Below are 13359 nucleotides of genomic sequence, written 5' to 3'. Positions count from 1 at the left end.
CATTTTTTTTTTTTTTTAAGTCAAAGTGTGTCTTTGGCAGGACCTGAATACATGCTATTAGATTGGGTAGCTGGAGAAAGTAAATCCAGTTCCTAAATATTTCTTCATCCTGTGTTTAAGCTTAAAATACCTAGCAGTGGGTAAATGAGAACAACTCTCATTCTGTGAGTTTTTTTAAAGTATGAGCAAAACATACTGGAAAAAGTACACGTTGCTGAATTCATGTTTGATTTATATTACCAACAGATTTTGATAGGAGAATCATGAGGGAACTGGACAGATGGAATTTTGCCACAAAAGGGGAGAAAGAGAGGGGAAAGGACAGTAAAGGTGACTGAAGACAAACTGCCTATTTCATAATTTCCCCCTAAATTCAGAAAGTCTGCTGACAAGACTTTCATGAAGTGTTCATTCTTATCCTTATGAGACAAAATATTATGATCCACCAGGGGCCCTCTTAATAACTGCCTGATATACTTGATGAAGCAAATCCTCTAATCTCTCTCAAAAGGACTAGAGGAAATGAAATAAAATAACCCACCAAGTCCACTTTGAGATTAGTGGCCTTTTAGTTTTTAATTAAAAATGTCGTGTGGAGTGAGATTATATGAACCTCCTTCGCAATTAAAATGTACAAATATTACTTAATTAGGTAATGAATGACTTTAATATCCCACAAAGCACTCATGCATGCAGATCCATAGGCTACTTTTGAATCTGACTTTCTAGTTTAATAACAGGAGTCCCAGAACACATCTTACAGTGATTCATGTCTCTGAGGAGTTGTGAAAAACAAAGTCAATTCAGCGGAACTCTTTGGGACCTATTGCTTGCTTCATTCTGTAGACAGAGGGTTCTCACTGTGTGGTTTACGAATATATTTCAGCAAGTCAGTAAACACCCTGCAAGTGTACAATATTTTGTATGTATATACTTGTGCTTTGGGAGGTTGTATATACTGCATCAACCACTTGCAATGATTCATAGCTAAAACTCTCGTAACTGCTGCATTATGATGTTTTGGGCTGGAGATTATATATATATATGTATTTGGATTATGAAGCATTCAATTTTGAGGCAAAAAATCTGCACTTTAACTTTAGTTCCACCGTTTTAAACTATGTGATGTTGAAAATGTCCTGGAGGGCCTTAATATCCTCCTTGGTAAGAGATTATTAGCATTAATTAGCCTATTCTTATAGATTAATAGCATCAAAAATGATCATGGGCATGAAAGTACTCTGTAAACTGTAGAGTGGTGTTGAAATACACAGTGGCAGCATTAACAAACTGTAAAGAGTAGCACAAAAGGTGAATTATGTTCTTCAAAACAATTAGGGAAAAGAACCCCGAAGTAGAGTGTACTTATTTCTCAATGTGCTTGAAATGATCCATGTACTCCTCAGTATATTCATTTTATTTCATCTTTTTGGATTCACATTTTGTACAACTAAAATATTTTTAATACAGTATTCCAAAATATCATTTTTAAGTAAGACAAAGCAGATATTGCCAGTGTATGCTCAAGAGAATTGTAACAATATTTCTGTGAGTAAAACATTCTGAAAAACTGTACTCTGGAAAGAAAAATGAGGGCTTGTGGCTTTGGGAGCACTTTTTTTTTTTCACTTTTTTCTTTGTATGACTACACATTATCGTATTAGCCTCTAAGAGATTAAACTAGAGGTTCTCAGGCTGGCTGATCATCTAGATTACCTGCAGAAGTCTTTTAAAATTTGGCCGTCAGAGCACAGTCCTAGATTTGCTGAATCTGAGTCTCGAGGGTGGAACACAACATCCCTGGGTGATTCTGACATGCAAATATGTAGAGAATTAAACGCTTAGCAGTTAATAAGCTAGCTATTAATTAATATCTTTACAAGTTTTGCAAATACAGGCCAGAGTACATAGGAAGACTTCCCAGACAGAGGAAGAGATGCAAATAGGAAAGTGGGAAGAAAATATTAAATTTCTTAGGGAGTTTTTCTAGGACAAATGCTGATCTAGGTATTTCTCTGTATAACTTCAACCTCTGTTGTAAAAAAAAAAAAAAAAAATCATGTGTCCTCTTTGCACCTAAGCTATAAATTTGCAAATATTAGAGAATTAGAAAATGCTAGGAGTTAAAGTTTCTATTTCATTATTCTTTGTAGCATTTTATCTCTACTGAAGAACTATTTTCTAGCTATTGCACAGATTTTACAGCATGTCAGTTCCTGCAGGTCTAAGAATCAATGTTTAACGAAAGGAAAATAGCCAGCTAAGCCTGGAAACCCACAGGAAACATGTTGTTCCCCAGTATTTGCAGGGCATTAATCAAAAACTCTTGAAAAGCTGTCTCTCACCTCTCAGTCTTTCTTCATTCTTCTCATATATAAAATAGAGACCGTTCCTTCTTTTGAGCCTCATCAGATTGATGTGATTTTTGGGGTACACAACGTGCTGCCGTTTAGCTTCCTGCCTCTGAGGAGAGACGAGTGGTGTCACTTTTGATTCAAGAGTCAGGCCCTTTGATAATGATGGATAAAAAGACTTTCTGGATAACTGCAGTTCAAGGCCAGGATTTTCACATATCTGGCCAAATGCCTAAAAAATCTGTAGGCCAGTAGGTTCCTATAGATATGCATTATTTTACAGATGAATGAAGTTGGCCGAGGATGTGTGTTTGCTGCTCAGTTTAAGAATATTCTGTTTTATCTCTGGTGCTAAGAGAAAGAAAGAAAGGTGAAATGGATTATACAAGCAAGTGGCTTGTGAGCTGTGTGGACAGAGATAAATAGCACGTGCATGCGGTAAGAAGGGATGGGAGATGTTATGGGTTAAATTGTGCCATTTGCTCTCTGGATTTGTCAAAATCCTGCAGAGAAACAGTATCCGTAGAATACTTTTTTAAATTTTAATTTTTAATTGAAGTGTAGTTATATTAGTTTCAAATATATGACATAGAAATTTGCCAATGATATACATTATCAGTAGAATATTATATCTATATTTATTTTATATATCTATATTTACTATGTATCTATATTTACTCTCTACCTGTATATCTATTGAATATAAATATATATAGGGAGGGAGAAAGAGAGAGATTAGTTATGAGGAATTGTCTCATGTGGTTTTGACGGCTGAGAAGTCCCACGATCTGCTGTCTTCTAGCTGGAGACCCAGGGAAGTATAAGTTCCAGCCTAAGTCTGGAGGGCTGAAAATTAAGAAGGCTGATGGTGTAGTCCAAGTCCAACAGTAGGAAGACCTATGTCTGGCCCAAGCAGCCTAGCAGATGGAGAGAATTCAAACCTCTTCCACCCTTCATTACGATGGTTGATGGCCGCTCACATAGAGGAGGGAGATCTATTTTACTTAGTCTCCTAATTCAAATGCTAATCTCTTCTGGAAACACTCTGATAGACATACTCAGAAATAATATTCAGTGAGCTATCTGGGCATCCCATGGCCTAGTCAAATTGAAATATAAAATTAACCATCACACCCTAAAATTCCCATGTTGGAGTCCTAAACTCTGGAACCTCACAATGTGGCCTTATTTAGAAATAGGATCAATGCAGTTGTAATTAGTTATGATGAGGGTTATACTGGGGTCAGGTGGGCCCCTAATCTGATAAGACTGGTATTCTTATAAAAAGGGGAAATTTGGATACAGACACACACAAACACAGGGAGAACGCCAGGTAAAGAGGAAGGGCAGAGAACAGGGTGATACAGAAGGCAAAGATTGTCACAGATTGCCAGCAAAGCCCCAAAAGCTGGGGCATGGACATGGAATCCCGGTCCTCAGAAGGAACCAACTCTACGGCCTCGATGTTCCAGCTTCCAGAAAGGAAACAATAAATTTCTGTTGTTTAAGCCACACATTCTGTGGTACCTTGTTATTGCATACTGAGCGAAGAACGCAGAAGGGCTTAGACACCAAGTATTCATGAAGTCTATAGGAGAAATGAGCACAGGAATGATTCAGGACATGCTTACATCAGAACGCAGAAGGGCTTAGACACCAAGTATTCATGAAGTCTATAGGAGAAATGAGCACAGGAATGATTCAGGACATAAGTGTGTTGACATATCCCATTTCTTTCCATTAACTTCCTGCTATGTGTTTAAGATTGAGTCAGGAAGCTGTATGATTCAAGCATTTTAATTTGGTCTTTAAGCCTTTCTGTTCCATGATATCTGAATTAGCTTGCCTGGCAGTGTTCCCAATGGCCTCCTATCATATCAACACAATTTCCCAAACTGACAAGCCCTTTACAACCCCAAATCCAGTTTTTAGGCACTTACCACTGTGGTGGGTGGATCTTTAAGAGAAATGGAGATTATTTCTGCTATCTTTTATTTTATAGTTTGTATAATCAATATTTCCCATAGCCCTTACTATGCTTGTTTCTCATTTTATTTATGGGTTGTGATTTTATTTTAAGAAATATTACAAGTATTTCTGAAAGCATTGATTCACTACCATGACGTCTATGTTTTTCCAAAAAAATCATTTTATGTGATGATAAAAATCTGTGTTAAGTCTTAACTCCACTTGAGAGTTTTACACTAACTAAAAAAAAATTAAATCTTAAAATACCATCACAAAGAAGCCCAGAAGCCCTTAGAAATATGTTTTGTGAGGAATAGTCTGTATTTGCTTATGTGAAGTGATGTTTTCAGAGGAACTCCTGATCGAACTGATTTTCAAGATTTGCCTGACTTTGTGCAACTTCTACATTTGTAGACTCATTGTTTATTATACCTGCAAATTCCTTTTAGGAAGTTTTAGGGATTTTTAGGTTTATATTTGCCTCTGCTCTTTTATATTTAACTGTTCACAAAGCTAAGAGAGGTATCATTTGGTGGTTTGCTTCCTATTTATAATTGGAATTCTCTGGAGGCAGGGGTCAAATTAACTCATGAGTTTGATCTTAGCAATCTACCTTTCCACTGTTTATTTCTTCCCATAAGTAGGGATTTACCATTCAAGCATGCTATTTCAGGAAGGGATAATGAAAGCAAACAGCCTGATTGTTGATGAAACTGAGCATGATTAAATAAATAGCAGAGGATGAAATCCACCCTTTTCTAGTGGCCAAAAGGCCTTGCATTACAGAAATAAAGCAGTGGTCAATTCATTTATTTCTTAAAACAGTGTTTGCTCTGGTTACTCATGAATTTGTAGTCTAGTCATTTGCAAAAGGAAGTTTTGCAAATCAACTGGTCGTGTGTTGCTTGAGCACTTGAGGCCAAGAGACTATTTGAAATCCTGGCTTTAGCCACAGCACCTCTGTGACCTTAGGCCAATTACTTAAGGACTTCAGTAGGCCCCATGTTCCCCATCTGTGAAATGAGGGTCACAAGGGCACTAGCCTATAGGAATATTATAAAGATTAAATGAGATGACACATAGAAAATTCTTAGCACACTGTCTTGCATGTTGAAAGGGCTTTACACCAGGGACCTTTTGTTAATTTTTATTTTCTAATATTTAGTTAAGTTTTACATTTTATTTCTCTTTTGGAGTGAGGCATGTGGATTAGAGATGTCAAATACTGGCTCTTGAATAGAAGCTTCCACAATGTAGTTGGGAAGAAAACGGATTATTTCACTATATTAGGGCATGCAGTGGGTACGTGGTCAGTACACAGACAGGCACGCACTCCAATGTGGAGAGTTGGGGAAGGTTTTCTAGATCATCACAAAAGCTCAGTAAAATGCAGTCAGGAGTTAGAAGGAAGCAGCTTGAGCAAAGAGAAAGAGCCACATAACACCACATAAGTAACCCAAAATTGCTGGATTCCAGAGAGTAAGATACAAAATGGAGAGAACAGGAAATGGATCCAGAGAGGTCCGTCCTGGTGACACCATTCTCCTGAGCTTGTGCTTATTCTCTGAGTGACAGAGACGACATGAAATCCTTAAGCTGTGCTGTCCCACAGAACTCTCTGTGTGATGTGTGGAGAGTGGAATTAGGGAAACCAAGGCGGAGACAAAGATACACTCATTAGAAGAGATGCTGACCCTTTGTATTGCGGCAGCCACCACAGAGGTGAAGGTGAGGTGGTGTGAAAAATATTCAGGAAGCAAAGCAGGCAGGACTGGGTGACTGGCAGGAAGGTGGGGAGTGAGGGACAGAAGACTGAGGATGAATCCGGTTTTCTGGGTTGAGTAATAGAGTGCATGGCACTGCTCTTTACCCAGGCAGGGAACTGCAGGAGCAGGATGAAGAGTGGGTGGGGCCGAGGGTGGGAAGCAGTGATGACGTGGTGTTGACTTTGGCACCTTTCCTTATGTGATAACCAGGAGTATATATGGATCTGATGATGAGGGTAGTAGACTTAAACCAAAGAAATGGAAGAGCTTGTTATGCCATATGTCAATTCATCAGTCTCTAAGAGGAAATCGCACTTGCATGTACATATGGTGTTTAAAACTCAAAGCAGATAAAAGTGTTGAGCCTTATAGTCAAGATCACTATCATTTATTGATGACTGTGTTTATACTAGACTTCTCTGCTAATTCTGTTTATTTATTTACTATTTTATCTACTGGACATATCTATTTTGTCTACTCATTTTAGCTAAAGATTTTCTTAGTTACTCTTAGTTTTGTTTACAGATTTCTCATTTTTATCTTGTTTGGAGGAGAGCCTGAAAAATTTCATCTAAATATCCTTTTTAAAACAAATTATACATTCAGTTAAACCCAACATATTTTTTAAATAGGCTCCACACCCAGCGTGGAGCTCAGTGCAGGGCTTGAACTCACGACCCTGAGATTGAGACCTGAGCTGAGATCAAGAGTTGGAGGCTTAACCAAGTAAGCCACCCAGGTGCCCCTAAACCCAAAGTACTTTTATGATGTACTTAAGCTCTACCAGATACTGAAAGGGATGGTTTAAGAACAAAATATAAAATGTTATGCTCTTACAAGAAACTTAAATATTTTCAATTGTCAACTTCAATTATTTTAAACCTCTCTTTCCCTTCCAACTTTGTGGTTACTTGTATGAAAAGTTCAATCTACTTAATCTTAGAAATTATAGTAGGTCCATCACTGGCTAGACTTGTATTTTAAGAAACTTGGAAAACAGGGGGCAGAATCTGGTCTCTCTTGCTTCTCCTCTGTTCTCCTTTATCTGGGTCTAGCTTCCTGGAATTTGGGATAAGAAGGAAGGGTTGGAGTTGTCCTACATCACTGGTTTTCTGTTCTGTTCTTGGTCTCAGTATGCTTTGGTTTTGCTCTATTTTGTCCTGTCTTCATCTTTTTCTGAGGGATTATGCTAAAATGGCCCCTAACATGGTATGCATGGTTCTCTCGGAGTAGGGTTTAGCTTTCCTTAGTTTCCTCCATGGAGCAGGCATGTCTTCTTTCAGCCTCTATACAGTCTGTCTTTATCATCCATGAGATTCCTGGGTGGGATTATCTTCCTTGGCCTCTTACTTCTTGAGAAAAATGCAACTTTCTCCCCTTCTATAACTTTCATGATCATTCATACAGAACCACGTCAACACTGACTTTCTTTTTTGTGTTCTCTGAAACCGAAGTTGTGGTTGCCCCCATTTCATTCCCAGGTTTATGTCACTATGACTTCTTCTTTGCCTGCTGGCATTGGCTGTTCAAAGGGCTTCTGTCTCCTGGAAGATATGTGTCAGTCTTGTGTTCCCATGTACCCCCAAGCCACATGACGAGATGCATGACGATGGCTCACAACAACTCTCCTGTGTTCTTCCCAGTGACAGCAGCATGATGAACGTACCCAGCATGCAGCTAGTGGAGCAAGTTGCTTTAATTCGTTGATCTTTGTGACCTTTCTCTGGAAAGAGAGAAAAATTTTTAGATGATTTTAAAATTCTAAAATTCTAGGACTCAGATTTATGATTCTAATAACTTTCTAAATGGAATATGGAGGATGAAGGTAGACTTTGTTAAAGTTCACTTCTGAATAGCCACATGGGGCTGTTCTTTCAATTCTTTCAGAGAGGGATTTCATCATATTGATTTGGTTAAATTTGGAATTAAATTAGTCCGGGCCAGATTTTCAGTTAGGGAGGAATAAAATGCTCTTCTGTTTGTAGGCTCTCTCATCATTTCAAGTACTTTTCTCAGAATGCACTTCAATTTACCTTTGGAAAGAGAAGCATCACCATAAACTCTATCCTTCACATGTGGTGCTTTACTCGGGTCTCAGTTCTCTCATCTTACCCCAAATCCACGTGGTTCCCTTGTTCCTTTCTCATATACTGATAGGAAGGGGATGGTTGATGGCAGAAGTGCCACTTTTGCTGTCTTTTAAAATGACCTTGGAAGATGTCTGGTTCCATTGTCGGTTGCTTTCTTTAGAATATAGGGTGTTTGTTTTAGAATGTATGTTTCTTTATCCTAAGCTTTGAGCCTTAACCACAATTCCAGGATAACAGGAAATGTTCCATTCAACACCCTGTTACCAAATTTAACACTAAAACAAACTTAGTAGGAGTTGAGGAAAGAGCTATTTAAGGGCCCTCACATAGTCGATGAGTCTCCAGCCCTGCAAGGATACCCTCCCTGAGGAAACCACATCCACTTGACCAGACGAGTCAGATACTCGTAGGGAACTCTGTTAATGAACAAGTTTGGCAAAGACATTTTTAGAGACAACAGAAAATCAGAGGAACTTTCATGGAAAGATAAATAGCTTAGGAACTGGGCTATTACTCAACTGCCTTGTGAGCAAGTTGCTTTAATTCATTGATCTTTGTGGCCTTTCTCTGGAAAGAGAGAAAAATTTTTAGACGATTTTAAAATTCTAAAATTCTAGGACTCAGATTTATGATTCTAATAACTTTCTAAATGGAATATGGAGGATGAAGGTAGACTTTGTTAAAGCTCACTTCTGAATAGCCACATGGGGTCGTTCTTTCAATTCTTTCAGAGTGGGATTTCATCATATTGATTTGGTTAAATTTGGAATTAAATTAGTCCGGGCCAGATTTCTCCAATCCCTATAGGACACAGAGACATTAAGTGAATGGTCACTTGCAGTATCTTTAACGAGCTGAAAGCATTGAGAGATGGCTAATCTACACATAGGGGTAAACCAGGCACTAAGGAAATCTTGTTAATAAGTAAGTAGCAAGCAATAATAAAAGTTTCTAAAAGTGACATGGAATTAAAAGAGATAACCTATCAAGTTTGTACTAAATTTTTATCTGTATCTATATGCACATACACACAGATATGTCTGTATACATTTCTTTTGTCTATCTACATCTATGTTTATATTTATATCCTGAATTTGGGATTCTAGCCTTTTTGAAGTAACTAGTTTTACTGTCTTTGCATCTTTTCTTCCTTAAAGAAACAGAAAATATGTACTCTTAGCAATATAGTGTATAGCACCTGATATGAAGATGAGACAGAAGTGGATGTTGGAAAAGAGATGTATATTATGACAATAAAATATTTTGGTAAAGATAATAAAATAAAATAGAATTTGTGGAAGAAAAAATACTATCTAGTATAATTTAGAAGAAAAAACAATGTCCAGTAGTAGTATTTGTAGTAATGCAATATTTCTATACATGTATACGTATGTATTTATATACATATATGTCTGCACATATGTGTATATAGAACTGTATATATGTGTGTGTTTATATATATGCACACATCCACATATATATAGACTAATAACATTTTCCTTGTCATGTTGACAACTTTTTTTTAAGGCTTATAGAGGTTGGCAATAATACATGAAAAATAGGTATCTTAAGACATTTCTATTAAAGTTATTGTCAATTTTAATCTTTTAAGAGTAAATTGGCAACAAGTATCAAGGACCTTAAATATGTCTTTTACTTGGACCTAGGCATTTTCCCTCTAAAACATCATCTTAACACATTAGTCATGGAATGGGCAAATATTTATCTTGAAGGATGTTTACTGCAATATTTTTTGTAATAAGGATAATTGGAAAAATGTTATCTAAGTATAGTTACACAATGAGCCATTTATGGTTATTTATATAACCATTATGTGGTATTTACATAAGTTATATAGTCACAATATTTTGTAATTGAAAAAAAGTTACAAAAAAAATTAAACACATGATCCAAACCTTGTGTTAAAAAGAACCCAAAATAATAGAAAATTATTATATCTCCAAAGAAAACAATGGAAGAACATAGACAAAAAAGTTGACAGGCATTATCTATCATTGGTAAGATTCAGGGCGATTTTTATTTTTATTCTTTGTAAAAATAAGCAGTCCTTCCTGCACTCACACGATAAAGATGGAGAGAAAACTTCAGTCATATAGAAACTCTAGATTTCTTATACTGACATTTAAAATAAAAATATTACTTCCTCATATCATGACACCTCATATTTACATAGTAACAGTTTAAAAGGGCCTCCCATAGTCATTATTTCATTTATTCTTCACAGTATATGTGCTAGGAAAATATAGTATTTCTTGGTTATAGCTGAGCAAAAAGAGTCTGGGTGATAAAGTGACAAATTATCAATTTCCTTTTTTTAAATAAGATTTTATTTATTTGAGAGAGAGAGAGAGAGTGAGACAGAGCATGAGCAAGGGGAGGAGCAGAAGTAGAGGAAGCAACAGACTTCCCGTTGAGCCAGGAGCCCGCCACAGGACTCGATCCCAAGACCCTGGGAACATGACCTGAGTCAAAGGCAGACACTTAACCGACTGAGCCACCCAGGCACCCTGAATTAATTTCTTTGATAATACATCCACTGTAATGGTGAGAAAAAGCATTTCCATAGTAGGCACTGATATTTGAAATTGTTAAAATTTTCCCTCCAGAAGTAATTGAAAAATAGACTTCAGTAGTGTCAAAAGGAATATATAAATAAATAACTCGTGAGAATTAATATATATGTATAATGTGTTTGTGTATCCTAATCAACACTTGCATTGTAATATTTTTTTTTTACAAGCAAAGAAAAAAATTCTTCCTTTTTTTTTTTTTAAGATTTTTTATTTATTTTTTGACAGAGAGAGACACAGTGAGAGAGGCAACACAAGCAGGGGGAGTGGGGGAGGGAGAGGGAGAAGCAGGCTTCCCGTGGAGCAGGGAGCCCGATGCGGGGCTCGATCCCAGGACCCAGGGATCATGACCTGAGCTGAAGGCAGACGCTTAATGACTGAGCCACCCAGGCGCCCCAAAATTCTATCTTCTGTCCAATGTTGTGGAAGATATTTTGACAAGCATAGGATTTACCAATAGTAAATGTAAACTCTCACACTTCTCTATCTCCTTAATCATTCCCAGCATGCCTAACCCAATTCATTTCTCTTTTATATTTAATCTTATTCTCATTCAAGGACTCAGCTCATAATTAGCCTTCTGATGTTGTAAGAAGGAAAGGGGCTGACTCCCACTCGAGTTTGTTCTTCTTCCTAAGAAACCTCTGTGTTTTTTGCTCTTTGACTTTCTATTAAAACATCTTTCTGCATCTTCATATCCACTGTAACTTTTGGGGATAAGGATGATGTAAAACATCTTCTTTAACAGGAAGGAGGTATTTGTCATTCCATTCACTCATTCATTTAATATGACAAAGGTTTACTGAGCAATATTGGGTACCAGGCATTGTACTCCCACTAGAGATTGATCTTTAAAAAAGAGATGGAAATATCTACCCTATGGAGCTTCATTTGAGGGGTGGGCAATAAACAAGGAAATTCAGTAAAATGCATAAGAAATTAGGTCAGTAAAAAGGAGAAAAATAAATCAGGGAAGAGTTAAATAATGTGAGCTTAACATTTTACATAGGTTAGCCTGAGAAGGTCTCACTAAAAATATGAAATTTCAGTCAAGACCCAAAGGAAATATGGGTATAAGCCACAGGATAACTGGAGGAAAGGATTCAAAAACTTTATTTATTCCTTAAATATTTATTGCATGCTTACTATTATAGATGAGGAATATTATGGGAAACCACCTAGACCAGATCTTGTCGTCCTTGAACTTGAAATTTAGATTTTCATATGGTAGAAATAAGTCTCGTCTTTCAAATCCAATGGTTGATTTGGGCAACATACAATTAATAGTCCTGTTTAGCTTTAGAACTGCCTAAGTAGTGTATTTAAAAAGAAAACTAAAATTAGAATTAAATGAATAAGGATTTAACTGGTTTAACTAGAGACTATGCTTCAAAACCAAAGTCAAAATATTTTAATGAGGTTGTGAGGTGGGGCGGGGAAGAGGAAAAAAACCCAAAAAACAACAAATGCTGACCCGGTAGTCCATGGCCTTGGTTACTAACACCAGCTCTATCTGTAGCCAGGTGTCCTATGAAAATGCTGACTGGTAATTTCAGGAGGCAGTGCTAATTGGCTCTAGCGATCAATTAAAAAGAAAAATCTAGGCATCTATGATTTTTAAGTGAAGGATATAGAACAGAAAATATGTCACTCTTTGCATTTAAAAAAGACTTTTTTAAAACTTAAGTATAACTGATATAGCATTAGTTTCGGGTTACAATATAATGATTTAATACCTGTAGATACTTTGAAATGATCATCACACTATGTCTAGTTAACATCCACCACCATACATAGTTATAATTTTTTTTCTTGTGACAAGAACTTTTAAGATCTCCTTTCTTGACAACCTCCAAATATGCAATACAGAGTTATGAATTGTAGTCACCATGCTGTACATGACATCGCCATAACTTATGTATTTTATGACTGGGAGTTTGTGCATTTTGACCCCGTTCACCCATTTCAACCCCCCTCCTCCAATAAGAAATTCTTTCATCTTGCATCAGGTCGTCATGATACAAGTTCAGTCAGGGTCTATTATAATGTACAAACCAGTAACACAGTACCTAGACTTTACCATACCATACCACATTACCATACCTTACTTTTGTCAGTATTTCTTAGAAGTATCGTGTGTCCTTCCTATATGGGAAACACTCCACTTCTCCTGTTCCCAACCTCTGTGAATTTGCTCCGTGTGGCTGGGGGGAAGCTGGCCCGGCAATTAACTGGAGGCTGAGCAGGAAGCGCCTGGCTGCTGTGTATCTCAGCAAAAGTAAGAATCAGGGAGCTTAATGTTAACTCTTGTAACTCTTGTTACTCTTGTCTGGTTTACAGGAAATCTTTTACAATCTTTCCTTTGCTTCTTCTGAGATTTTACCTTTGCAAGACCAGTTTCGCACACTCAGCGGAAGGGAAGTAAAATGTATCATCCTCTTTCCAACTAATGTAAGGGAAATAACTAGTATCGAGTTTAAGTGACTCGAAGGTCACACAATCAAAAGCAAAGCTTGTGTTTTGCATTTTTATTTGGGGCAAACTTTATTCCAAGCAGGGACTAGAGGAGTACATAAGACAGAACCCCGCC

Source organism: Mirounga angustirostris, unplaced genomic scaffold (assembly GCF_029215605.1).
Source record: "Mirounga angustirostris isolate CCGP_5_RB_7025 unplaced genomic scaffold, mMirAng1.0.hap1 SCAF_12, whole genome shotgun sequence".
In the NCBI taxonomy this organism is placed as follows: domain Eukaryota; kingdom Metazoa; phylum Chordata; class Mammalia; order Carnivora; family Phocidae; genus Mirounga; species Mirounga angustirostris.
Note: the sequence above shows the minus strand (reverse complement) of the source record.